General features: G+C 30.2%; 1 protein-coding gene across 1 annotated transcript in view; it reads right to left on the bottom strand.

Moving 5' to 3' along the window:
* LOC122525122 overlaps positions 1-10,966 on the bottom strand; it is a 90,945-nt gene extending 79,979 nt beyond the window's left edge. Inside the window, 1 exon segment of the mRNA XM_043647759.1 lies at positions 10,311-10,966. The gene's annotated coding sequence lies outside the window, so the exon portion shown is untranslated.
* Positions 10,967-25,840: the final 14,874 nt, after the last annotated feature.

Below are 25,840 nucleotides of genomic sequence, written 5' to 3'. Positions count from 1 at the left end.
TCTACCTTTCATGTTGCGTGACTTCAACTGTAAACCCACGACCATTACACCCACCATCACTGATACCATAAGAATATACTTTCTTCTTCAACCTTCATCCGATTTATTAATCATTGTATTTTTTTTTTCTTTTTATTATTTATTCACGCGAAAAATTGATCATATTTTTATAAGATAAACAAAAAAGTAATTGAAAAATTGTATGGTGATTGATAATCGTGCATGTAACAAATTAATTTTTAATAATTAAGGGAACAATATTTTGTTGTTGTTGAATTATAATTGGCTCGCACATATTATCGAACTTTCTCATACTATTCGAAACGCATTAGTAATAAATAAGGTAAACACACACAGAGAGAGAGAGAGAGAGAGAGAGAGAGAGAGAGAACCATTGATGTTAATATTTAAATAATAATTGGAGAATGTAGGTCGGCACACCGAGTGAACGTCGTTAGAATGTTTTATCAAACTTTGTTCATAAACGCATTATTAATTAAATGAACATCGAGAACTATGAAATAAACTCTTTCGTATCGCTACGTGTCTCATATTTTAATCTTCAAATCTAAATCTCCTAGCATAATCAATTATATATGTATATATTTAAATTATTCAATTTCAAATCTTTATCATTATTATTATTCAATTTATATCCTAATGAAAATATACAAAGTACTATACTTTGTTATATGATTTTTGTTCGTTCGTTTGTTAAATTATCATCATAAAAGGTAATAATAATTTAACGAATAAATAAATTTATTTATGTGGATATTAAATTGTTACAAAAAGAAGAAGAAGAAGAAAAAAAAAGAATAAGATATTTGTTGAAACTATTTGATTTTGGAATTTGATTTAAACGAGGATTACTTGTACAAGCACGCGTATGTAAATGTGCACGGTAAAACTAACAAAGTAGATTTATATTTGAACAGATAGGAAATATGATGAAATGCGTATATGTGTGTGTGTGTGTGTGTGTGTATGGTGTATATGTGTGTATATATATGCAAGAGGTTAACGCATTTCTCGGAAACGAATTCCATTTGCGAAAATAACTACTACGTACCGTACAGTTCTTTATTTTTACGCGAACACGTTGGAATATCTTTACTAATGTCCACAGGGAATACCAACACGATGTCATACATATATCTCAGCAAAGTTGATAGTAATCGTGACATAGTTCAAGTTTTTCTTATATAGAAATATAATATTTCTTTTCGATAAACATTTATAATATATATATATATATAAAAATTATTATATATAAATAATATATATATAATATATATAATATATATAATATATATAATAATATAATATATATAGTATATATGTATATATTTTATTTATTATCGTATATATAAAATATATTCGATCGTACGTAAATAAATTTATTTATTTATTTAATTTAATTTAATTTAATTTAATTTTTTGTTTATATGATATATATATAAATTTATGTTTGTTTTTTAAATTTGATTTAGTTCCCTTAGGAAAATGAATCATAATGATCCGTCACGTTAACGTCACATAGAAACGAACGATGGTTGCGATAACGAAATGTACAGCATTGTAGTTATTTCTATGAAGTTCGTCGACAAAAGGAGAGAGAAAGAAAGAGAGTGAGAGTGAGAGAGTAAGAGAGAGAGAGAATTTCTAGCAGTACGATGAAAACGAGCGTACTAGTTTGTTAGCGTATTCAAAGTTGTTTTTAATCGGGTAGAAAGGAAAGTATGTATAGTATATAACTTTTACGAGTTACGTTCAAAAGAATCGTATTTATTTATTATTTCTTTTTCTTTTTCTTTTTCTTTTTCTTCTCTCTCTCTTTCTCTCTTTTTACATAAACTACTATCGTTTATAACATTATTAAAATAAAATTGGTAAATCTTTCTTTTCTTTTCTTTTCTTTTCTTTTCTGTATTTCATTTTCATTTTTCTTTTTCCTTTGAATAGTTTTTTTAATTACATTCGTTTGGAGATTATTTTTGTAGTTAAAATAAAATATCATTATTATTATTCATTCAATTAATTTATACATTACACAAATGTATGTTATATAACACACATAAGAAAAATTTCATTATTATTTAATTAAATAAAAAAATCTAAATAATTTATCGTATATGCAATTTGTGATATAAGATTAGAATATAAAGTGATAATTATTATGTTGTTACGTTTGTAATTAATCTCTGAACAAAAATGTTCTCATTTTCAAATTCTTCCTCGAGTCCATTCGATTGGAGGGGGGAGAATAGAGGGTGAGGTGTTGGGGGTGTATTTAAGAAAATGAAATCGTTAGAGTTACGTGCAGTTCTCACGAATCTGTGGAATCCTCATTAGCGAAACACGCTGGTTTACGGTAATCTCGAGGCTTAACTGTGCACAGTTACTATAATAGGGTAACGATAGTGATAGTAAAACTACCCGAACGACGTCTCCATCGAATACATCGATTAAAAGTGTGCATCAGGGGATACCATAATCCTTACGAATTGTTCAAATTATTGTGATGATGATTCAAAAAAAAAAAAAAAAACATTTGCAAACTTTTCCATTGAAAATTCTTATTAATTTATTATAATATATATATTATGATTTATTTTGTTTATAATTGTTAATTTAAAATATTAATATTTTCTACAATTTTCTATATAAAATATATATACATATGAATAATAATTAATTTATTAAATATACGTATATATTATATCACAAAATACTATATACCTATATTTCAGGTATTAATATATTCAACACATAGATATACATTATTTTATATGCGTACACCATAGATATTTAAATTATACTAGATAAACCATATGGAATGATGGAAATGTTCATTATTAATAAACTCCTCTATCTCTCTCTCTCTACTTCCTCATCCGCTAATTTACAAGATTTATTATTAAAAATTATTAATAATCATTCTATCCCACAAATTGTAAACTATACACGCGTGATACGTGAAAATAAAATGAATTCTCTTCCTCTCTCTCTCTCTCTCGTTTTAAATGATTCTTTCTTTTATTTATTGTAGAAAAAAAAAAAAAATAAAATAAAAGAATTCTTTTATTTCGTAAGATAAGGGTGAGTCCTAAATTATGTATGCAGAAATGTGTGCATTAGGGCGTCGACGTAGTTATGATATTAATGACGAAGATACGCTTTACATAAGGGAAGACATATTATGAACGTCGACTATGTTAAATTCTTAGTGTATATATATATGCATGTATTCATGCATGCATCTAACCCATATATGTATATGTGTATGTATTGTATATACCTATATATATTTATACGTTTAATAGGTGAAACGTGATATTACGTTGATTTTGCAATATATGTACATTGAACTAGCTTCCTATTCGGATGACGTTCGACAGTGTAGGCGACGTACTAAATGCGATTACTATGGCCACGGTGAATTGCTATAAGGGGATTTATAAACAATTTCTAAATTTACGTCTATTATTACGTCTATCAAATGTTGTTGATAATAAATTATCGATTTTCTCTCTATTAATGATTTTTATTTGATATTTTAATTTATTCATCGATATATAATTAAATTAATTCGTTTCAATTTTATTTCTCTCTTGTTATTGCTATTATTAAAATATTAAAAAAAAAAAATAAAACTAATGCACTGTGTATAATATAAATTTGTCTTATTTCATACTTTTTAACAGAGATCAGTATTATATTATTTCACGTTTTAGTTAAATTATTTCACGAATTTAACGAATTATCTAACTTTTAATCGTTAAGTATATACATATATGTATACACACACATACACATACACACACGCGCGTTAATATAAATACATTTATAACGTTGATAAGAGAGGTGCTATTTTCGTAACGTTGAAGGTGTAAATTATGTTCGAGTAAATTAACAAACGAGAGAGAGAGAGAGAGGGAGGATTCGTTCCTCTTCGTAAAATTCGTTTCAATTTGTATGACCGTCGTCGTCGAGTGCACTAACGGACACGGATATTTCTGCTTTACTCTATGTTTCTATATATATATATGTGTATTAGTTTTACCACAAAGACCACGTGGACAGAATTTTACACTGTAAATCGTAATACAGGACTCGTGTATTTCACAAATGACCGTTAGATTCTTCAATTGGTTAGTTGGGAAGCTATAAAATAGTTTGAAATCATACGTTTCGGAGATGAGAAAATGGGGAAAGAGACAGAAGGTTTTAGGGGGTGATACGAAGGGAGGGGAAGGGTTGGGTGATATCATAACGTAGGTTCTCTCTATGAGATAAGAAAATGGAGTCATTTAAGGAGGTTACTGTTTCTTCTTACCAACCCCAACCAACCTTCTTCTTCTTCTTCTTACACGGTTAGATATTCTCTCAAACTATCTTTCTTTATATATCTATACATTTCTCTATCTATCTTTCTTGAAGGTTTTCTTAGACTTTAACTATTGCCGCTTTGTACAGAATTTAATTTGTCAGGAATAACGAATACGAGTTGGAAACGAAATTGCAAGCGTTAAGACACATGGAACGAAGTTGCTTCGAAACGAATTAACTTGACCTTTCCTTATTTTCTTATTTTATACTTTCTTTCTGATATTACCTTTACGTTTCTACCTTTATTTAGTGTGTAGGTAGTAAGGTGTATATGTGTGTGTGTGTGTGTGTGTATATATATATGTGTTTGCAAAACTTGTCGATTTATTCGATTAATTTTCAAAAACTTTCGCGAATTACTTTTTTCAGTCATAGCATATAATCCTACTTCATTTTTTTTTTTCAATTAAATCGTCAATATTATTGTAAAATAAATATTTTATTTAATTATTGTTAAAGGAACAATCGATTAATCGATCATGGGAAAACACATGGTCACTCGATTTATACGAGTTTGTGATTTTGAAATACTAATTTAAAGATTAATGATCAAGATTTTGTTGTTTTTCGTTAGAAAAAGAAAAGATTATTATTAAAAAGTATCGTAGTAAAGTAAGAAAATGAAAATACGACGTTCCTTGTATCCTCATTTAGTTCCTATCTTTTTCTTTTTCTTTTTTCTTCTTCGTTTTACATCCAACAGATTGTCGTTTCATTTTAATTTCATCGAGTTCGGTAACTTTTGTCGTTAAATTTTCCATACTAACATTAAGTAACTTGTCCTCCTTCATTTTTTATCCTTTTTTTTTCTTTCCTTTTTTTTTTTTTGAAAAGTTTCGTAAGAAGATATAAAGTATAGCAAGCAATCAAAAGTGGTTGCTCTCTCTCTCTCTTTCTCTTTCTTTTTGACACTAAATCTTACATATCATTTGTCTCCTGTTATGCTTTAACTTGAAATAGTACGATAAATCACATTATACTATGATAGTATGAAAATATAATAGAAGATTGGTGACATTCGATAAAGAGATATGGTAAATCGGATCTGGAATACTTGAAAGATATTCCTAGTAGTCTAAGAAACTAACTTTAAATTATCTAATAATAATAATAATAATAATAGTTGTATTATGCATCTTGTCATCTCGAAAAAAAAAAAAAAGAAAAACAATACGAAAGATTATTAACATCAATCGAAATACTCGAGATAAATTTTCATTGGTTGAAATTATTTGATTATTTTCTCGAATAATATATACGAAAATACTGTTTAATATGCAATAAAGCAAATTAATCGAATTCATCAAATAAATGTGTGTGTGTATAATTAACTGAAGTTAATCAAGTAAGTAAAAATATAATTTTCATTTGAGAAAAGAAAATGTAACGAAGATTAATACGAAATTATGGTCGTTATACGATGCGAGAGATTGAGATTGAGAGAGAGAGAGAAAGAAAGAAAGAAAATTGAGGAATTATAATCTAAAATCTATAAGATGCATTCTAACCAGAATTCATGATCGTTAATCAAATTTCGTGGAAACGTAAGGTTCATCCATCAAGTATTTCCCATATTCTCTCCTTCATTCCATTCACGAATATGTCTCAACTATGATACTATTTATACGTATATATGTATGTATGTATGTGTGTGTGGGTGTATGAATTGCAGTTTGCATGGATGCATAGGTAAGCTCAAATCGTTTTCCATTGGATCCAAATGATGACGAAGACGACGAATGACGTAGAAAGTTACTATCCAAACGTGACATCGAATTTCCATGTATTTCCGGTTTTCCCTTTTGACCCATTTGATTCGTAACACGATCGCGTTTGCTTTTAATCGTAAAGCTCGAAAGAGTGGTACGATGGTGCGATGGTGGTGATGATGGCGATGGTGGTGGTGTACGGTTTGATTTATGACGTTAATTTCTATAGAAAGAAAACGTGGAGGAGGGTGGGAGGGAGGTTAAGGGGGAGCTTGGAATGAGTTATTTTTCCGACGTTAGTTTCGCTACTTTCTTTTATGTTAGAAGTAGAAGTAGAAGAAGAAGAAGTTGATGTAGAAAAAGAAAAAAGAAAAAAGGAAAATAGAAAGAAGAAAGAAGGAAGGAAAAGATAAAGAAAAAAAAGGAAAAACAAGGTACTTAAACCCCGTTTGTAGGTGGAAAGGAAAGGCTAGGGGAAAAAAAAGGGTGTGTTTGATACGTGAGAAGAATTTCTCGGATTCGTCTTTTTCGTTTGTAACGACACTCCGGAGAAAGAATAGGTAGGACAAACAGTTTTATATATATATATATATATAAAGTACAAAATGTAGGGAAAAGAAAAAGGAATGGAATTTCTTCTTAGAACGTACGAATAAATTTGTAAGTAGGTATAAAGGAAGAAAACGAAAACTAAGTTACATGAATAATAATTGAAAGATAAGATGAGAAAGACAATGACGATGAGAGAGAATAATGCACATGGGGAAAGAATTTGTTTTTTAAAAAGAATTGTACAACTTACGACGATCTAACATATAATTTTAGTAAAAAAAAAAAATTATATGAATATTTCATAGAAAGTGAGTTGACCTAACCATCATCTTAAAATACAATTTTCATGTTACAACGGCCCTTATGTTAGTTAAAATACGTCGATGGGGTTCGATCATTTTCTATCGTTATTTATCTTTTTATTATTCTCTTGTTAACTTATATATACACACCCGTACTTATAAATATGGTAACACGTAGTTATCATACTCACGCGTAATACACATACTCGAATGAAACTGGCTATGATGTATTATATCGATCGTAATTTTCAATATTCTCCAAGTCTAATTTATTTTCCCATTATCAAAGTGACATCGAGACTAAGTTATTTTTAGATTATCCCGTTTATCGTTATAAACAACGTGCACGTACGAAGGAATGTATTAACGTTGACTAAAAATAATATTTCATTAATCTCGAAATGAACTCGGCTTTTGTTGCACGTTGGCGTTGTGTTATATCAATACGAATTAAAAAAAAAAAATAACCAACAGTATAATATTTATCATTACGTTTTTGTCATACGCGTAACTTTTTTTTTTTTTACATTTAAATATCATTTTACGTAAAACAACGACTGTAAAGCTCGCGAGATATATTATTCGTTAAAAACGGATATACACCGTACGCGAATCGATTTGTCCCATATACTATATTCAATTTCGATACGTGAAAATTGAATTTTCGACTGATGAAAGAAATATTTTCTTCGATTTTTCCTTGAATTTATATATTTTTTTTTTTTTCTTCTCTCGGTCGCTCTTGCATCTTTGATTCTTTTTTATTTTTAACTATTTCGAGAGTAGAATTAACGTATCGTATCATTGAAATATCGCATTTTCCGAAGAATTTCTTTTTTCGTTTAAAGTTCATTTACATTTAGACTCTTTAGAAATTATTGAAATATTCGATGATATCGGTTTAAATATAAAATTTAAACGGTGGTTATCGATGACCGATACACGCTAGATTTTTAACACATTTTCATTCTCTTCTCATTTTATATCGAGAATATTACGTTCATTAATATTCTTTAGTTGATATTAACGTGATATTTTAGGTGTCAAACTTCATACAAACAAAATAATCATATGGAAACACCGTGAAAGACAAATTTACAAAAATATATAACAAAAATATATAACTGAAATAAATTATTCCATTCCATTTTATTTGATTTTATTTTAAAAAGAAAAAGAAATCTTTCGATAGACAGGAACGAACGATTTTTATTTTTTGTTTAAATGAATATTTATTAAAATGAAAAAAAGAACATTCCAAACGTGTTTGTTAAATGAATTTAATCGATATACCAAAACAAAGGAAACCCCCCTTTTTGATAGATATTAACAATATTTCATAAATATTTATTATCAAAAAAAAGTGAAAAGAAAAAAAATTTCAAACTCCGCTAAGTAAATCTTCCTACCGACGTAGAAAAAAAAAAAGAAAAAAGAAAAAAAAGAAAAAGAAGGAAGAAGAAAATATCTCTTTTGGATAAGTTTGAAAGGTAGGAACACGACGAAGCATTATTATTCGATCTATAGGGGGAAGATCATAACACTTCAAAAAGAACTTTCGTCGAAGTTCGTAAATATTAACGATAGGGGCGGGAGACAGGGGGGAGGGGGAGGAGGGGGAGGAGGTGGGATGGGAGGGGTTGTCCCAAATCGGTCTTAGAGAGTCCTTTTACGATCTGTGTATTCCAACCGAACGAACTTACCAACTAAGAGAACGAAAGAACGAATATATATCGATCAAAAAAAAAAAAAAGAACAAATATTCAATCGGTCAAAAAAGAAATTTCACTTTTAATATGGCGAGAATAGCGGAGTGTCGTATAGGGAAAAAAAAAATACTACTAGACCCGATATTGGCCAATACTATCGATCGATATCGAATGGAATACTGCATACTACTACTAGCCTAACTAGCGTGGTGTGTGTTAGCCATATATTACCTTCGAGTTTTCGTCCTACACGAAGGAAATAGATAGAATCCTATACACCACTTTTACCGAACGTCTCCAAAACTTAATTAATAACGTATGAAAACGTCACTCATCGATTTCACTCATTTCATAATAATTTATCCTTTTAATATTTCATCGTTGAGTACAATTCTCTTCTGATCATTCCATCGGATCGTCTTAATGAATTGTTATCGATTTTTTTAACCTAAATAAACTAAAATTATGTTTAATATTTTTTCTCTAATAGTTCTTTTTTTCTTTCTTTCTTTTTCTTAGAAAAATAATCAACAATTTCAAATACGAAATGTCAATTACCTTGTCTTGTTTTCTATTTTTATATCAATAGTATATAAAAAAATATGTAAAATTAATCAACGATGAATTTTTGATAAATTAAAAATGAAATTGAAGTGTGTGTTGAATTATAAATATTAAATTCATTGATTAGGTTTGTATCGGTAACGAAGAAACGCATAGAATGGAAATAACGAAATTGAGAAAATTGAAAGAAAGATGGACGTGGAAGAGGAAAGGAAAAAAATAAAAAGACGAGGATAAAAAAAACACGCGTTGTTCCGCGTGTATTTCCATTTGTATCCATTTCTACATCTCCCTGTCCTTCTTTCTTTATTTTTTCTTTTTTCATCTAGCCTTTTTTTTTTTCGTATCGGACTCACGTTCACGTCGATACGATCGGATCGCGTGTCACGTCGGCTTTATCCTTATTCAACTTCTTCGTAGACGACGGAATCGAAAAAGTAAACCCCCTGCCCACACCTACCCATCCCCGATCCCCCTCCTCCACCATGGTGGTTGACGTCGCACGATCTCTTCCCCATTAATTCCCCGTACTGCATCGTGTTATTTCGAAGGAATATAAATAAAAAAAAAAAGAACAAAATTATAATAAAAATAAACACGCGACGAGTCAACGACAAACGAGTCGATTAAAATAAACGCAAATATCTGTTACAATGAAATTAATTGATATCGCACGTTGAACAATTAAACTGATCGACTCGAGAATCAAATGTTTTTTACGTAAATACGCGTCAATAATAATATCGTAATTATAGTTATCGAATAATAATAACAACGTCATTAAATAATCGTGCAGATAATTGTAAGAAAAATAATACTAGTGGTAGTAGCATTGTAGGAATAATAGAAGAATTATTTTCATAATCAACTATTTTACGTGATACGCTATTTTACGATAACGTTACCATAAAAATGATACCAATTGAATAATAATAATAATAATAATAATAATAATAATAATAACAATAAAAAAGAACACTGTTATTACATAGATGTGTATATAATCGTAGTAGTAACAGTAGTAGTGTAGTAATAGTAACAGTAGTAGTAGTAGTAGTAGTAGTAGGGTTGCTTGCACGTACCTGTTACGTCGTCTGAATTGGCTCTTTCCCGCTCTCTCTCTCTCACTCTCTCGCTCTCTCTTTCCTCTCTTCCAATTTCTGTTTCTCTTTCTGTTTTTCTCAACGATTTCACCGATTGAATCTACCAAAAAATTCCAACGAAAACTGTCAACCCTTTCACTCGTTTCTTCTCCTCTCCTCTCCTCTCTTCACTTCTCTTCTCTTCTCCTCTCTTCTTCGTTCCTTTCCTCACCTTATTCTTCTTCTTCTTCTTCTTTTTCTTCTTGTCTCTTGAATTATTTATATTCGATAAAAATCGTGGAAGAAAAGTCCCTCGAAGCTCGCTCGCGGATCTCTCGAAAATCGACCATTCCAAAATCACACGAACGAATAAACTTATATACGTATATGTATGTATCCGTGTTTGTGTACGTGTGTGTGTGCGTATACAGAAACGAATTTAACACGAATAAATCAGACGATTGTTTATAAGAGAGAGTGAGTGAGAGAGAGAGAGGGAGAGAGGGAGAGAGAAAGAAAGAAAGAAAGATAAATTTTTGTTTGGTTGTATTATAACTGCAATCTATTTATCTTCTTCACACTTTCTTCTTATTTAATCTTCTAGAAAATTGTTTCCTTTTTTTTTTCTAATTTTGATTTACTTTCTCTAATTTTTCTAATCTAATTTCTCTTTCTCTTTGACCTTTTTTTTTTTCCTTATTCCTTACGATTACTTTTCATTCCATTTTTCTTCTTCTTCTTCTTCTTCTTCTTATTTTTCTTCTTCTTTATTTTTACGTACGAATATATTCGATATATTTATAATCGTATTCTCTTTAATTGTAATCAATTTATTTTTTATACGTATGTACATATATATATATGTATATATATAACATGTATATGTTTATTTTGATGTTTATTCTTTCTTTCTCTTTCTATGTTGAACGTTCGGGCAGAAGTAAAGAGAGTGTAAGGGCCGACGGACGCAAAAGGTTCGCGTCGCGACGCCGTTCTGACGGCGTCCCGGCCGTACCAGGCCTCCGCACCCTCTACCACCCCCTTCACCTACCCCCTCCCTCTTTCCTACTACCCTCTCTCTTTCACCCTCTTTCAACTCGGCGCAAGCGTGCTTCGAGGGTGGCCCCCAACCCGCTTCTTCTTCTTCTTCTTCTACTTCTCCTTCTTCTTTTTATTATTATTTTTCTTCTTATACTATTTCTATTTCTTTACTGAAATTTACGTACCACCTTACTACGATCATCTTACTCGGTGATAGATATTTTTCTCACCTGGTGATCTTTAATTTTAAATACTTTTTTTTTTATCTCAAGAGAGAGAGAGAGAGAGAGAATTTTTTGAATCATTTTCGTAGGTTTGGTTTCTCTTTTTTCTTTTTTTTCTTTTGTTCGCGTACGCGTGCTTTATTCCAAGTTCGTTTAATAAATGATCATAAGAAATGTAGGGGTTTTTTTTTTTTTTAGAGTGCATAAGTTCATGCAACATTTTACGATCTTTTTCCCGAGGCATATTCTCCTGACAATCATGGTAAATTACTTTTATTCGATTCCTACGGTTCTTTACAGTATTTTCCCTTTATTTTCTTTTATTTTTATTTTACCGTCATCTGACGTACCGAACGATAAAATTGTTTTTCTTTTTTTCAACGTTACATTTAAATTTTAAAAAGATTGAATTAAATAAAAAAAAAATAGAAAAAATAATGAAAGAACCAAAAGCATTATCAAGCGACGTTTTTATTATCATTTGACGCGAGTTATTATACTATTTTTTTTTTTATTGATCCTCGGTTTAAAAGTGAGATCGAGATAATAAATGATAAGCAAACACCAAGCAGGACATATAACTGAAAGCATTACTGCTAATTAGAGTGATAGAGGTTAATTGCATAATGGAACAATTCTAGACTTAATCTTTTACTATTATTATTATTATTATTATTATTATTATTACTAGACGTAAATTTATCGTACGAATTTCACGTAAAAAGGAACAAAAAAAAAATTATTCGTTAGAACAAATTGATTCGTTTCAATATTTCTATGCAACGAATAATATTACCATCGAATATTGATATTATTTAATTGAAAGAAAATGTTAATAAAAGCCTATAATAAAAAAAAAGAAAAAACAGAGAGAAAGGAGTAAAAAGTAGTCATATTATTCGGATGTGACACCTCCCCAACGATTCAACGACGAGGTAAGCAAGATTGAGATAGGACTTGGGGAGTGGCTTCCTGAGATAAGAACGTAATATTACTGTTTACGATACGCTACTAGGTATATCAAGGTGTCTCTTGATTTCACCAACGCATGACCGATTTCTCATTCTATTATACTAGGCTTGATCATACTAAAAGCGAAATTTTATTATTATCTTTCTATCGATCACTCTTTATGTTTCGTCAAATTTCATCGCGATTTTTCTCCACCCTCCCCCCCCACTCCTCCACCGCCGCCGCCCTTTTCTTTTGTGATTATTCTTTAATTTCTTTTTTTCCTTCCTCAAAAAATTGAAATAATTTGACAAGATAATAGATCGAATCTAATCAAAAATATAAAATGTTTATATTAATTTTGTCAATTACAAAAAAAGGACATAGTTATTTAAATGAGATCACTAATTTGTTGTTTAACATTATATAAATGTTTTACATCGTATTTTATTAATATTGGATACTACGAATGACCGTAAACGATTAAAGTTAAAATGATAAAAAATTGAAGAAATAAAGGGAAATATGTAAAGTCTACAATAAAATACGAACTCGTGTAATTCTGTAGAATAGTACATTTCTAAATTGTTAACTAAAGTTTACAGGTTTATATCTGCACACATGAAACACAATAAAAGAAGAAAGAGAAAGAGAAAGATAGAGAGAAATTTAAACAGAACCTTTGAAACTCTTAACACACACACCTACGCCCAAAATGACGAATTAGGAAATGTTCTGCTATTACGAAACAGAAGTGCAAATGCATACACACAAACACACATAGATATCTAACAATGAGAAAAGCCGACCACAACAAAGAGAAATGTAACGGAATTGCTGAAGGATAAAGTTTAATGTCTCCCCATACGCGTTACGGTTCCCTTATCGTTAAATTTACTGTTCATTGATGCTTTTTATTTTTCTTCTCTTCTGTTATTTATTACCATAAGAATTCTCGACTATGAGATTTGCTTTCACTATTTGTAGTCTTAATCAATGAATCATTTTGTACACTTACCAGGGAATCGTCAGGTAGGTGGCCCTGTAATTTTTCTGAAATTCTGCATGAAGCTATTCATTGCGCCTTTAAACATGGCACAACCGTTCGTGAAAAAACGCGAAAAGAAGAGTGCAATTTCACAAATATTTAGAACTATATTTGTTGTAGAATTTTAAATAACAATATATATGTACTATTTAGTTTTTGTGTGTGCCTTCAGAAATGCATATTTACATATATTTTAAAGAGTAGTAATTTGGGACGTTCAAATATAAGAAAATAAAAAAGAGTAGTAGATAAATCCAACGACGATCACCTGTAACAAAAAGAAAACTATATTAATCATACAATCAAGTGATAAAAATGCCTGACATATAAATCGTCCAATTCGCAGATGCACTTTTCTCAATTGAATTCTATATTTATTTTTATCAAATATCTACTTATTTACCGTTGCAGTAAAATGAAATTTAAACACGTGATTTTAAATTTACATAAAATATATATAAAAAAAAAGAAAAAGTACAAAAATTGAATTACTAAAAAAAATAATATCTAATAATTACGATGAAATACTTTTAAACTGCATTAAATAGAAATAACCAATGCAAATTTAATAAAATTTGATCACAGTGAACAATTGTAAAAATGAAATAAGCAAAAAAAAATAACTGTAATATTTAACTAACGTTAATTAAGTTTATAAATTATATAATACGAAAATTTAAATATTTTTGACTCTAATTAAACAAATATGCATCCTTTTGACGATATAGACACGAATTTCGTGTCCCAAGGAGATGGAATGTTCCATCATCTCCAATTACAACTACAAATTAATGACGAGCAAAAAGTAATATAACAAGATATAAAATATGACTAGAGAGCTATTTTCGAAAAGTTCGAACTTGCAGTTGAACCTTTGAAAATAACTCAATAGCCTCAATAGTAGTTGCCCTCTTCAGCCACATTTAAGTGGGGGCCTCTTCGGCAATAGCCTCTTCATCATGATGCCTCTTCTTTCTTCATGCCCTAAACGCTGCTGTGAGGCCTTTTTTAAGCGCATTTTACAATACATTTACTCAAATGCCTCAACAGATATTTGATCTAATCGATGAACCTATTATTAACACTTTGCATTTAAAAAATTAAATAATATCAAACAAAAACAAAAACTTTGTCATACGTCTTATGGTCTTACTTTTTTACCCGACCACTTTTATCTTTTATCTTTACTCTATTTTGTATTTACTATACATATATAACAAATGAATATTCAGTAGGAATTACTAAAAAACAAAGCGTTAATAGACTTAATATTAAGTAAGTATCAAACGTATTCAGCTATCTTCACTTTTTCGAAAGAAAATTAATTTTTAAAAAATGCAAAGACTTTTGAATCGTTCGATACTGATTTATATCTCGCGGTACAGAGTATCAGCAATTTATGGAAAAAATAAAAGAAATATTTAAATGATAAATGAATCTAAAGGTTGCTGAAACTTTGTATAATATCCGGAGAAGAAATTGTCCACTCCTAAGTGGAAATTACAATCGCGCGACTTCTCCGGTCTCTACCTACTTACAAATTAAATAAACATTCACGCCTAAGTATGCTACCTGCCTGTATATCGGCAATATTTAAAAAGATCAAACATACATGCATACCCACCCACTCACTCCACGATTCTCTCACATACCACCAGGGTGCAAAAGCCTAAACTAGAGAGCATGCCCCGGGGCACCTCCGACACCCTAGTTCAACCACGTTTTCTAAACTTATAGGAGTACGTACCAATTGCTGTAATCGACTGCCAAGGCTAATGATTATTGCATAAAAGACTAAAACAAAAATACTGGTACATACTAGTATTTATGCATACTAGTAATATACAAGTATATCAAAGTTTCCACAAATAAATGCGGTAACTCTACTATTCAAAACGATTTTATATTACAAAAAAAAATGAGAAAAATTTAATATAAATAGAAAAATACAACCGTGTGTATTTTTCGTATCACACCTAACTCTAGGTGTGCTATACTAAGTAGTATTCTAAGTGATAAATAATGCATTCATTAAAAACTATCGCGAAACGATGTACAGTACACACTACCTGATACGCACACACAGGTGTAAAGTACATCGTGCAACCACTAGCACAATGACAGCCGCCAATAGGGGAAAAACTTAAAACTAAACCTATACTAACCGTTTCTCACCCATACGAGTAGCACCTGGGCACACGTATAGATGAGAACGCAGAAAGTATAGGGGGGAGAAACGGGAGATTAGTATATTAGAAGCTGAAAATCCTGATCTAAAAAATATGATTAAATACACATAAATACAAAACACATAAATATACATTTTTATAAAAATTCATCTAAGCGGCTAAGGACTCTACAATTTATTTAATAAATAATGACTTTGAAAATCTTTTATTAACTTTTAATATATTTCAAAACCTCGGACGACTCCTTTCATTAAGTTGGCTGTTCTAATAAAAGAACTGGGCTTTAAGCCACCACTTAACTGCTAGAATCTATCCGTCGCGAATGGGTTTGTCTTCTTGCTCATTTATTTATAATATCGATACTTCGATATATCAAAATTAATCGCGATTAGATAAACTAAGTACGAAGCAATGCATGTAAGACATTTATTACATGCTTTTCTGGACGAAAACGAGTAAATAAATGCTCGATTTCACCACTACTAACCACGAACAAAACACGTAATAAAAAAGAAAGTGCATTAATTAATTGCACTGTTAATTAAAATATGAATTTAACCGATGAGACAAGAAAACCTATCCTGAACTAATAAAACATATAATACAATACAATATAATATACAATTTTCATGAGTAACTCCTAGAAAGGAATTACTCATGTGCTCGTCACTAATTTATTGGAATAATTACAACCAGTAACTCGTGCCGATTAGGACCTTTCATCCTCGACATGATTGAGCACCGGAGGGACTTTAAATTTTTTGACTCACTGCGTAAGAAGTTCTACGATGGCTCCAAAACACTCCTACATCACGACAAGTATTGTAGTCTGCTGATCGAAGGTCCATCGAAGGTCCATCGAAGATCCATCGAAGATCAATCGAAGATCCATCCAAAATCCATCGAAGAATTCATTCCACATCTTTGAAAAGTAAGGAAATTTATCGTCTTATCTGTAACATAAAATAGAACATAACGATAAGTTATCTACAATATAATCCAAAATCATATAAAATAAAAACGAATAAAATGTAAATAAAAATAGATACTTACAATGCATTCCAATGGGATGAAATTCAATTGCACCATGGCGATGCACCTCGCGTGAATCTAAAAACGCGGTATAAACGAAAATAAGAAACTATAGATGAGTTTCTTATCGCGAAATCGAAATTTTATTAAACGGCGAACAACACTGATTCTAATTCGCGTTTGATTTTAATTTATTATGCGCCCGATCACTGATTCTACAACTGCTTCCAAAGACTGCTTTGCACACAGTCAATGCAAGTAAAAAAATCTTCAGTGATGCACTGATTCTAATACGCGAACAGTCTGTGCGACTGTTTTAAAATAAAAATACAACTTTACTCGAACAAACTCTAATGCAATTACTGCCTTGGTCGCAGTTAATTTAATATATAAATTGCAAAAATATAGTTCGCGAACGCGACGGAATTGAAATTAACGAGCGAACGTGCTTCTAATCCGTGATCTTAATTTTATTTAAACGATACAACACTCCCGTATATTGCTTCGCGCACGATAGCAATGCACGAACACTTGCAACACTTCACAAACACTTCCAGCACTGTAATATTCCCATGATGATCTGAAACAGAAATAAAAACAAAATAATGAATATCATTGTTGTAAGAAAAAATTATTATAATTATTGAGAAAGTGTTTAAAATAAAAATTGACTTACGTTTATTCTTCAGTGATGAATGCACGATGGGTATCCTACCCTTAGGATGACGATGAGCACACGTTTAAACCGAATAAAAGAAACTTACGGAGTTTCTTAACCGAGCAAACGAAACTTTTACATACGGCGTACAACACTGAATTTACTTTCCGATTCTTTTATATTTTATTTTATCGATGCAACACACGAGTACTTCATTGCCTACGCGCTCGAATGCAATGATGTTCTGAAACAGAAAAAGAAAAAGAACAATTAATATCATCGTTATAATAAAAAACCATTAAAGTTATCATAGAAATGTTTGATAAAAAAATATACTTACTTTTAGTCTTCACTGATGACTGCAGGATGGGTATCCTACCCTTAGGATGACGATGAACAAAACAAAATTAAAGAAAAACTCTGAAAAGCTGAAACATACTAAAAAGATTATAGAACAATATATCCTGTGAATCATTCCTGAAGGCATTGCACACTTTAAAAGATATTATTTTATAAAAATATCAGTAAAAATATTCATTAGAAATCTTTAAAATTTTCTAAATAAAACAAAATTTGTATTGGCAAACTCGATAAAGAATAACCTAAAAAATAAACCGTCTGTTATAATGTTCTATGTAATGAAAAACTCTTAAAAGTAATTAAATTAATACGAGAATGTTATAAGTAAAATAATTCAATAGTTTAATACGTTGTCACTTTTACCGGTCTTGACTTCTCGAAGGACGGAAGGGGAATGAGCATCTCTCTCTCTCTTTGTTTACCTTTGAAAGTAACGTATTTCGACTGTTGTTGTTTTTATCTGATTGTTAGCTCGAGCAATGCTGAAAAACACAGAGACGTATTAATACGAGTTTATATGCCTAATGTTTTGTTTTCTTATTCTCTTTCTTCTCTCTCTCTCTCTCTTTCTTTCTTTTTCTCCTTCTTCTCCCCTTCACACACTCTTCCTATTACACTTTTCTACGTTATAAAAAAATGAGATTAGACTTACCGCGACAAATATAAAGGAGATAAAAAAGTGAGAACAACAATAAGGTTAGGTATGCGTATTCGTCTTGGATTTTCGCAATAATCGGAAACCTAGAAAAAATAAGATTACATTAGTATAATATAAAGAAAATCAAATATGTTATTGTATGTGTATTAGTTACTTATACTTATGTATGTATTGCGTGTATACGCTTGTATGTGTGTGTACGTGATAACAATCGATTTTAACACGAAATACGATCTTTGAAGATCTAATTATGGAAAATTATTAATTAGAGCATCATTAGAGATGGTAGTAAGTATCGATACCATGAAAAAATGTTCGAAATTAGAAAAAATTTTATCAAGTATCATTGGTGAGATTTTGCGCGACGCCGAGATATATCGATGATTACATTTTCACGGATATCTTTCGATTTTTGTAATATTCCGTTTTGAAAACACTCACGTATAAAAATCTTGTTTTTTGCTATCGTTTGATATATAATAGAAAGGTGTACGTTAGAAATATCTTTTAATTACCTGAATGAAACGGGACGACAAAACTTTCGTGTGATCTCCTGCACCGACGTCGTGAAAAGACCGCTGATTGGCTGAGCGATTGCCGGTTTGAATTTTGAACGTTACTATATAATAATCCAAATATTTTAATAAATAAAAAAACACGATAAATTAGATAATCATCACTTGTATAAAGTGATATATCTTTTAAAATCATATAACAAGAATTAAAGAAAGTCATTAGAAAAGTAATTTTAATCGATCTAACGAAATAAGATAAATATTTTCTTACTTGCAAATTCAAATTGTTGCTAACGTTTTATACACGCACACAAGCTTGTCGTCACACGTACATAACCCATCTTTCTTCATGACCACGTTAGTCAAGCTTAATATGATAATTTATTTATTAAATAAATTAAAAACCAATTTTATTTTTTTATTTAAGATACACGTATTTTGTTAATATTTAAAAAATAACGAATAGAATAAAGACAATATACATTAAAAACTTTGTCACACTACACAGAAAAACACAATTGTATAGAAAAGAAACCTCGTTGCAGATATTTTAAAAACAATTGACATAAAGCATTGTAGCCATCCTTAAAGAATGAAAATCACAAAAATTTTTCCATATCGTTACAGAATATAGGAATTTATACTTTCATAGTTGGCATGAGAGATATCAATTGTTTTGTTTCAATTTATTTTAATTCTTTAAGGATGGCTATATTGCTTTATGTCATTTGTTTTAAAGATTTCTATAACGTGGTTTCTTATCTATACGATTGTGTTTTTCTATGTAATGTGATGCCAATTGTTTTAAAAATATTTACAACGTGGTTTCTTTTCTATACAATTGTGTTTTTCTGTACAGTTTGTTAAAGTTGTTATTGTATATTGTCCTTATTTTACACGTTATTTTTTAAATAATAACAAGGAACGTATTACACGTATAATAAACACTTATATATTTTATTTTCTCTATATTATACCAATGCTATGTTATTTTATATTTGTTTTTTAGGTTTACAAACATTGGTAGAATACAGCACGAATACATATACTCATTGTCAATCTAATTGTGTTTGCTTTTCTATCTAAATAATAATTGTATTTACTTTTTTATATTGATATCAGTTGTGGTAAGTTTATCTCTTATCTTTTATAACATAAAGAAGAGTAATATAAAAAGTATGAGAAGGGGAAAGAGACAGAGAGAGTGACATCTTATACAAATATCATACATATACATATATAGACTCGTTCAGTATGCTTGATATTTTACTAATACAATCTTGTGATTTTCAGATTTGCAAGTATTTGAAGATTTGGAGTTGAACAATATCAATTAGGATTTCTCCTTGTTTTATATACCAAGTACTTATATATAAGAAGAACTTGGAAGATTTTAAAATGAATCCTGGCAATTTCTTTTATGGTGTTCAGAAGAGTAAACACCTCAGCTTTCTTCTATCATAATAGTAAGTTTTAATAATTCACATTTTTCATTAATATATTGTTTATTTATTGTTTTAATATATTGGTTGTATAATTGTTTAGAAAAATATACCTTCTTTTTTCATTTACATATACGTGTACATTACGTATACATTAACAATTATTTTAATGCACTAATGCACTTTTTTTTATTGCAGCTAAAATATACCCTCCAAGTCATCACTGCGCAGGAGCACTAAAATAATTACACAAAAATGAAAAGAATACTAAAATGAGAACGTTACAATCTTGAAGATTATGTATTAGATGTATGACACCCTTTATAGACATGCATAACGTTCGGAAGGTCTTATAAACAACATTTAATAAAAGTACTTTCATAGAGGACAACGTCTCATTTCAACGGTGGATTTCGAAGGGGACGGTACATAGATCATATATTCCAAGTTTTTAGACAACAATAGACACTCCTATCGATTATTTAACAATTATTGTAATATTCTAATGCAATCTCTTTATATTTCAGATTGTTTAAAAACATATGGACTGGTTTAAATATTACATACTTATTAACATACTTTGAATATAAAATAATTTTAATGTGATATTTTTCTGGATAAAAATTTTATAATCCAAAGTCATCATTGCATAGGTCATTGTTGACGTTAAAACAAATGTATATTAGTTTAAACAATTACATAATAATTGAAGGAATGTTTAAATCAGAACGTTGCAATGTGATTGAGTTTTTAGTGTATATTGTCTTTATTTTACTCGTTATTTTTTAAATATTAACAATGAACGTATACACCTAATAGAAAAATAAATTAGATAACAATAATTATTAATTGGATTAATAATTAAATAATTATAATAATTCATAAAAAATTGATATTTAATTTATGTAATAAATAAATTAGGTATGTTTTTCTGTTCTGTGTGATAAGGTTTATAGTGCATATTATCTTTATTCTTTTCGTTATTTTTTAAATATTAACAAGATACGTGTATATAAATAATAAAAGAATAAATTTTTTATTTATTTAATAAATAAATTATCATATCAAGCTTGACTAGAGTGGTCATGAAGAAAGGCGAGTTACGTACGTGTTCGTAAAATACATTTCTATATGGTAATTGGGAATTTCTGATTGGTCATCTTTTTCTTTTGCAATAATTATCAGCCAATCAGAGCTCTTTGCTGATCATTCCTCTTTCTTTTCGCGGCGTCGGTGCTGGAGATCGGACGGATGCTACGTCGTCCCGTTAATCTCAGGTAATTAAAAAGTATTTTCTAACGTAAATAATCTTCCTATATACTAATAGATTCTCCTAGCAAATGACTTCCAAATGATATAATCGAAAGATTACGATAATGTCGAGGATAAAGAATATTTGCGTAGAGAAAAATTCCGTGTACATTGGTATGCATTTTTCTACGCAATGATATATATATCTTGTTTTACGGCATCATTTCTATGGATATCGACTTATAATGTTCAATTTTGATTGTTTGGATTAATAAAGTATATATTTCGACAATTTTTTATGTTCCTATATCCTATTTTTAACTATTCGATATTTTTCTATAATAGATGGAAAAAATGCAAAATCTCAAGTAGCCATTGGTCAACGGATTTCGCTACTTTTTTTGAAAGTTGACTACCGCGCATACTACCGCGCGCAGCAGATGCGCAGCAGAGGCAACGCAGTGGCAACGGAAGGGGTCGCAGGGGAAAGGTAGAGGAAACGCCATTTTCTGTCAGCTGTATATGTTCCAGCGTACTGCGTCATCTCGTTTAATTCAGGTAATTGAAAAGTATTTTACACCTTTCTATTACATATCAAACGATAGTTACACATAAGATTTTCATACGTGAATGTTTTCAAAACGAAATATTAAAAGTTCGTAAGAAATTTGTGAGAATATAACATCGATATATCTCGATATCCCGCCAAATCTCACAATGTTACTTAACAATATTTCTTCTAATTTCCAGCTTTTTTCATGGTATCGATACTTACTACCATCTCTAATGATGCTCTAATTAATTATTTTTCATAATTATGTATTCAAAGATCGTATTTCGTATTAAATTCGATTCCTGTAACATACACACACATACAAGCATATATTCATAAGTATAGGTAGCTCGTACACGTACACTCATATATTTGATTTTCTTTATGTTATACTAATGTAATCTTTTTTTTTCCTTTTTTAGGTACCGAGCATTAGGAGAGAGTCCAGCAGGAATACATATACTCAGTCTAACAATTGTGTTTACTCTTTTTTATCTTCATATTCATCGAGGTAAGCGTTATTCTTTTTTTTAAACCATACAGAAATGTATACAAAGAGTGAGAACGAAAGTAAGAGAGAGAGAGAGAGAGAGAAAATAAGAAAACAAAATATTCTATCTACGGGCAATAACGAATGTGTACGTATATTCCAGGAATTTCTCGAAGTGAGAACAGAAGAAACGAAGACAGCCGAAAACAAAACGAAGACAGCCGAACGTTCGACATGAAGGACGCGATTACGTGTTCATTCATGATCAGTCCTTCAACAAGCTAAGATCTAACGAACGTGACGTATTAAACTATTATATATATATATAAGTTATCGATTTTTATTAACAATTTTTACTGATATTAAATACTTTATATGTAATTTTATACAAGTAGTGAGATAAAGGCAATTAATATTGCTTGAATTTATATTGATTCTTTATGATAAAATATCTTTAAAAGTGTGCAATGCCTTCAGGAATGATTCACAGGATATATTGTTCTATAATCTTTTTAGTATGTTTCAGCTTTTCAGAGTTTTATTTAATTTTGTTTTATTCATCGTCATCCTAAGGGTAGGATACCCATCCTGCAGTCATCAATGAAGACTAAAAGTAAGTATATTTTTTTATCAAACATTTCTATGATAACTTTAATGGTTTTTTATTATAACGATGATATTAATTGTTCTTTTTCTTTTTCTGTTTCAGAACGTCATTGCAATCGAGCGCGTAGGCAATGAGGTACTCGTGTGTTGCATCGTAAAAATAAAATACAAAAGAATCGGAAAGTAAAGTCAGTGTTGATCGTCGCATGTTAAAGTTTCGTTTGCTCGGTTAAGAAACTCCGTAAGTTTCTTTTATTCGGTTTAAACGTGTGCTCATCGTCATCCAAGGGTAGGATACCCATCGTGCATTCATCAATGAAGAATAAACGTAAGTCAATTTTTATTTTAAACACTTCTCAATAATTATAATAATTTTTTTACTTACAACAATGATATTTATAATTTTGTTTTTATTTCTGTTTCAGATCATCATGGGAATATATCAGTGTTGGAAGTGTTTGTGAATTGTGTTTGTGAAGTGTTGCAAGTGTTCGTGCATTGCTATCGTGCGCGAAGCAATATACGGGAGTGTTGTATCGTTAAATATAATTAAAATCACGGATTAGAAGCACGTTCGTTCGTTTCTTTTCAATTCCGTCGCGTTCGCGAACTATTTTTGAAATTTATATATTAAATTAACTGCGACCAAGGCAGTAATTGCATTAGAGTTTGTTCGAGTAAAGTTGTATTTTTATTTTAAACAGTCGCACAGACTGTTCGCGTATTAGAATCAGTGCATCAATGAAGATTTTTCTACTTGCATTGACTGTGTGCAAAGCAGTCTTTGAATTAGTTGTGTAGAATCAGTGATCGGGCGTATAGTAAATTAAAATCAAACGCGAATTAGAATCAGTGTTGTTCGCCGTATAATAAAATTTCGGTTTCGCGATAAGAAACTCATCTATAGTTTCTTATTTTCGTTTATACCGCGTTTTTAGATTCACGCGAGGTGCATCGCCATGGTGCAATTGAATTCATCCCATTGGAATGCATTGTAAGTATCTATTTTATTTACATTTTATTCGATTTTATTTTATATGATTTTGGATTATATTGCAAATAACTTATCGTTTTGTTCTATTTATTTTACAGATATGACGACGACTTTCTACCTTATCAAAGATGTGAATGAATTCTTCGATGGATCTTCATGGATCTTCGATGGATCTTCGATGGATCTTCGATGGATCTTCGGGGATCTTCGGTGGATCTTCGATGGATCTTCGGTGGATCTTCGATGGATCTTCGATGGATCTTCGATATTCGCATTCTACAATACTTGCTGCGAAGTAGGAGTGTTTTGGAGCCATCGTAGAACTTCTTATGCCGTGAGTTAAAATTTAAAGTCCCTCCGGTGCTCAATCATGTCGAGGATGAAAGGTCCTAATCGGCACGAGTTACTGGTTGTAATTATTTAAATAAATTAGTGACGAGCACATGAGTAATTCCTTTCTAGGAGTTACTCATAAAATTGTATATTATATTGTATATTGTATTGTATATTTTATATTAGTTCAGGATAGGTTTTCTTGTCTCACCGGTTAAATTCATTTAATTAATAATGCAATTAATTAATGCACTTTCTTTTTTATTACGTGTTTTGTTCGTGGTTAGTAGTGGTGAAATCGAGCATTTATTTACTCGTTTTCGTCCAGAAAAGCATGTAACAAATGTCTTACATGCATTGCTTCGTACTTAGTTTATCTAATCGCGATTAATTTTGATATATCGAAGTATCGATATTATAAATAAATGAGCAAGAAGACAAACTCATTCGCGACGGATAGATTCTAGCAGTTAAGTGGTGGCTCAAAGCCCAGTTCTTTTATTAGAACAGCCAACTTAATGAAAGGAGTCGTCCGAGGTTTTGAAATATATTAAAAGATATTAAAAAATATTCAAAGTCATTATTTATTAAATAAATTGTAGAGTCCTTAGCTGCTTAGATGAATTTTTATAAAAATGTATATTTATGTGTTTTGTATTTATGTGTATTTAATCATATTTTTTAGATCAGGATTTTCAGCTTCTAATATACTAATCTCCCGTTTCTCCCCCCTATACTTTCTGCGTTCTCATCTATACGTGTGCCCAGGTGCTACTCGTATGGGTGAGAAACGGTTAGTATAGGTTTAGTTTTAAGTTTTTCCCCTATTGGCGGCTGTCATTGTGCTAGTGGTTGCACGATGTACTTTACACCTGTGTGTGCGTATCAGGTAGTGTGTACTGTACATCGTTTCGCGATAGTTTTTAATTAATGCATTATTTATCAATTAGAATACTACTTAGTATAGCACACCTAGAGTTAGGTGTGATATGAAAAATACACATGGTTGTATTTTTCTATTTATATTAAATTTTTCTCATTTTTTTTTTGTAATATATAAAATCGTTTTGAATAGTAGAGTTACCGCATTTATTTGTGGAAACTTTGATATACTTGTATATTACTAGTATGCATAAATACTAGTATGTACCAGTATTTTTGTTTTAGTTTTTTATGCAATAATCA

This window comes from Polistes fuscatus, unplaced genomic scaffold (assembly GCF_010416935.1).
Source record: "Polistes fuscatus isolate 324 unplaced genomic scaffold, CU_Pfus_HIC Scaffold8, whole genome shotgun sequence".
Lineage (NCBI taxonomy): Eukaryota > Metazoa > Arthropoda > Insecta > Hymenoptera > Vespidae > Polistes > Polistes fuscatus.
This window is presented reverse-complemented; position numbering and strand designations above follow the sequence as displayed.